A 5151-nucleotide genomic window follows, 5' to 3' on the forward strand; every position below is an offset into this window, starting at 1 on the left:
TTTCAGAAATTTGTATCTACATATTTTATCAGAAATTAAAACTTCATTTTCCCTACAGAAACGAAATAGTTCTCAAATGGTCAATTAATTAACCAAATTTACCATTTGAAATTATTTTGGGGTTCCTAAGTTTCAACAGAATTTCAACTTAATAATGTGAAGTTGATACCGACTACTATAATTCTAAAATAAAATAGTAGGCACTGAATTCTCAGAAATAATTGAGGTATTTCTAATCTGTCTCTTGCAGTGGCGTACGGAAATTATACTGAACAGGTGAGGCAAAATGATGATAAAATATATAGAATCACAACTTGACAACAATGTTTTCGTTTTAATGCAATAATATTTCTGATCATTCAGTGCCTACTATTATGGAATTGTACTGTATCGATATAATCGAAAGTAATTGATCAATGAAAAAGTATGAATAAATTATTGACCTAAAATATAAAAAAAGTATCATCATTACATAAAAGTACAAATAAAGATAGCAAGAAATAAATGATGAAAGGCGACGTCAAGTGATACGATCTATGCTGTCCACATACATACTCAAAAAAGAATACATAATAATAATGATAAAAATAAATAATAATATACCACTTCAGCGAACTTGCTTCGCCATAACAAATGATCAAGCCAGAGTCCAAACAGGGTGGGTCACTTTCAGAAGGGGTGTATTTCAGGGTGATTCCCTCAGCCTCCTTCTCTTCTGCATCTCACTATTGCCATTATCCGTTGCGCTCAGAAATATTCGAGAGTATATCTGTGGCACCCCCGGAAACCGGAGGCACAAGGTCACCCATTTGTTTTATATGGATGATCTCAAACTTTATGCCTCTGGAGAGAAGGATCTTTATTACTCCTTGAGGGTGGTGGAAGAGTACACGCATGCTATCGGTATGAAATTCTGAATAGACACCGTATGTTCATATCCTGAAAATATGGAAGGTGCCTTTCAATATTTTTTAGAAATTTTCCGGTACTATTTTGATAAACATTTCCCTAAAGTTAAACAATATAAACATCACCGTACGAAGCAGCCCAACTGCAAATGGGTTACTGACGACATTAAGAGGTCCAGCATACGATTGAAGGACATGTTTGTGCTTAAAAGCCATCATCCTCTATTGAATGATTTCTACAAAGCAGAAAAGAAAAAGCACGAAATCTTAGTACATAACTCAAAAAAAACTACTTTCAGTATAAAATAAATAATTCAGACAATTCTACTAAGTCAGCATGGAGTGTAGTGAATGAATTAACTAATAAATCGCGCAAGCAATCAATCTCCTCCATAAAATATGAAAATGAAATATTCGAGTCTCCTGACGAAATCTCTGAGATATTCAGCAATTTTTTCAAAGAAGAACCACTGAAATTAATTTCACATATTATGACACCACTAGTCTATCTCATAAATTTATCATTTGCAAATGGAACATTCCCGCAAGCTTTGAAAACTGGTAAAATCACACCTGTATATATAAAAGGTGATTCCTCTCTAATAAGTAACTATCGACCAATTACGGTACCCTCCATCTTTTCCAAAATATTTGAATTATCATTCTTGGAGAGATTGTTATCTTATCTCAAGCATTTCAATATCATAACTGCGGATCAACATGGTTTTGTGCAAAATAAATCGACCACAACTGCATTACACTCATATGAGGAGCAGACATTCAAAATACATTTTGTCCAAATTGCATAATTTTCAGGAAACGGCAAAGTTCACTATGAGGAAACTGATAAGTTTTCGTGAGATTCAAGGAACCGAAAAATTTGCAAAAAATATGACCTCCAATATTAACTTGATGCCAAAAATCGCCTTTTGTTATTCAACCCAAAAATTTTAATAAAGAATGAGCCTAAATCCTCTTTGATTGTCCATATCGGACAAAACGCATTTTGTTTGGGAACTCAAGGGACTTAATGCTGTTTGATAGTAAAACAAGCAATTTCAAAATTCAGGCATGCAATTAAAAAAAAATAACAATTTCATTAACAGTACTTCTTCAGAAGGAATGAACTCAAAACCTTGAACCTATAATTTCATCTCAGCATCATCTTCTTGACATTGACATAGTTCTCGCTGCTCAGAATCGCCATCATCTTCATCATCCACATCTTCGTCTCCAGGAATATCTTCAACATTTTTGGGTAAAATTGGAGCAAGCCATGACAATTCTGGATCATTCCTCCAATTCTCACCAGCCAATTCTATCAATAATTTATTTAGGCTCTTTATTTTCTTCCTTTTTATTTCCCTACTAAGCGGTATTGGTGACAGCACGATACTTTCAAATTTCTTTCCTTTCTTCAACAGAGTTTCGTTTTTATTCCTACACCTACATTTCTCAGTCTTTTGATGAAGATTCTCTTTGCCTCGCTGATTCCTGAAACTTTTTTCAAACATGTCAATGCTTTTTTGAAATCATGAATAGCTGCCCATTCTACTCCTAATTTACGCACTTCTCCGATTTTAGAATAAAGCTCCCAGTATTTATCTGGAGATTTTATCAAACTTTGTGCTCTTATCAGATAGGTACGAATGCCCACGAACTGGAAAACACATTCTAATGAACTGTAACGTTAGAGGAGCATGTCTTTGAAGCCAAATCATACACATGTGAACAATATGACTATTTTTATTTTGGCCACCGCATCCATCTGAGTATAGTCGCAGTTCCTTTACGTGGTCCGGAAATGCCATTTTTGAAAAGAAATCAAACAACGCAGATCCTACTTCGATGGATCCACGACCGGCTTGAGTCTCTAGCCAGGAATAGAAAATGGGTGCTCTGCTCGAAATGTCAGTGATACAGAAAGAATATAAAGATACTTGTTGTGCATAAAAAGCATCTCCTATTGGCACTTTAGGTAGTACCTGCACTTGCTGTAGGTCAAAGCAAAAAGAAAGACTACCTTCTGATTCTTCTTTCATCATCTTGTAAAATTGCTTGCTCTTCAATCTATGAACCCTCAGATCGGTCATTATGTTCGTCTTTTCTTGTGGCTCGTTACACAAACTTAACTGTCTTCGATGACGCATGCAAAAGCCACAAACATCGGAGGCTGGAGAACCAAAACCTATGTTAAATTTGTCATTGAATATGCGACTAAAAAAATTGTAATTGACTTGGTAGTTTGGTTCTACAGAATTGTTGTACGATTTTCTGAGACTAGCAATGTTATACTCGGAAGGTAAGTAAATTCTTCGGGATTTACCGCGTCCATAGTGACTTTCTGCCCCCTTAAATTTTTGATAAATTCCATGACTTTCAATTTTTTCGAAGTAGTTTTATGTGAGCGGTGGTCACCACCCCTGTTTTCTAATATACCAACACCAGTTTTCATTTTTTTTGCAATACTTTGGACACGCCGCTGGCTTACTCCAAATACATTAAGAAACATTTTCTGACAAACGTCTCGCTTTCCTGAACTAGTCCATATTTTATGCTTAATAGTCATACTATGATGCTTCTCGTTCTGTAATTTCCTGCTTCTGTTTCTTTTGGGTGTAGACACTTGGAGAAGATGGGAAATTTTGGTATCTTGTTTCACTTTATCTGGTTGTTTATAGAATTTCGCTCGACAAACACGAAGTTCTTGAAGCGAAATATTACATGATTCATGATTGCAGGGATATGTAAACATATCCAAATTGGAGTCAAAATCAGAATACCTGAAGAAATTAAAAGTTCAAAACATAACCTCTAAGTAGTTATTAATAATTTACCTTATTTGTTTATTTCGCTCTCTCTTAGTGGAATTTTTCCCTCTTTTACGACTTCCGCGATCACTATCACCTACTACATGTTCACATTCCATTGTCTCAGATCATCAAACAGTATAATAGCAATAATAATTGTGTACTATTTGCCAAAGTGCATTCAGAATGCTTTAAGTCCGCAGCGCAACAACAAAGGCGTTTTGAAAGTGCGTAGTGGACAAATGCACTTCGAATGTCCAATCAATCTTCACTGAGGATTTCATATGGGACTGAACGCCTTTTGAATGTTCATGGTTGTGTTAAAACATGCGCCTTAGTTTGGAGAATAGATCGCCATCTCCATTTCAAAAGCTGAAGTATTGGACAAAACGCATTTTGAATGTCTGTTCCCCATATGTTCTTGAAGTCATTAAGCATTGATGCGGATGAGTGCCCCATTGGGGTATTTTGCGACCTAAGCAGGGCGTTCGATTGCATCAGTCATACAATCTTATTGAATAAACTATCTCGATACGGTATCCGAGGTGTCACTTATGAATGGATAAAAAGTTTTTTGAGTAAACGTAACAATCGTGTCACTATTGGTAACCATATGTCATCGTGCAATGATTATTCTGAAGTAGGTGTTCCTCAGGGTTCGGTCCTAGGACCTACCTTATTTATACTTTATATCAACGATATTGTGAAGATATGTGACAGCTCAATCATTGTTTACGCTGATGAAACATCAGTTATTGTATCAGATAGGGATGAATATTGTATACGTCAGAAATTTAAAAAAAATCCTCTGATATGGCTCAGTGGTTTAGAGCCAACTCACTTCATCTAAATACAAATAAAACAAAATGTATACGCTTTCACAATAGACGAAAAGAAGCTAGTGTAGTTGATTTCGGAGACTTACAGTCAGTTGATAAGACCGTCCGATTTCTTGGATTATATATAGACGAACATATTTCCTGGGGAAAACACTGTAAAATCTTGATCAATAAATTGAATTCTATTTCCTAACAATTACGTATTTTGAGATCAGTTCTGTTTAATGATCAGTTGCTGATGCTGTACTATGCCCAAGTGGACTCCAGACTTCGTTATGCCATCTCCCTCTGGGGAAGGTCTTCGAGAGCTAATGATGTATTTGTTGCACAAAAGAAAATACTCCTAGTAATGTTTAGTCTATCCTCTCGACAAAGCTGTGTTGATGTATTCAAATCATGTAAAAAATCATGACGCTACCATCACTCTTTATCTTTGAAGTTTGTGTGTATATATTTAGTAACTATAACAGTTTTTCAACCAGATCTAGCGTTCATAAACATGACACAAGAATAAAAAATCAGCAGAATATACGCTTTTCTAGGGTCCAATCATCTAAAAACTCTCCAAACTCACTAGGTCCTTTCTTATTTGAT

The sequence above is a fragment of the Leptinotarsa decemlineata genome, unplaced genomic scaffold, assembly GCF_025532065.1.
Source record: "Leptinotarsa decemlineata unplaced genomic scaffold, Ldec_3_MD MMD2_tig00001393_RagTag_RagTag, whole genome shotgun sequence".
NCBI classification, from domain to species: Eukaryota; Metazoa; Arthropoda; class Insecta; order Coleoptera; family Chrysomelidae; genus Leptinotarsa; species Leptinotarsa decemlineata.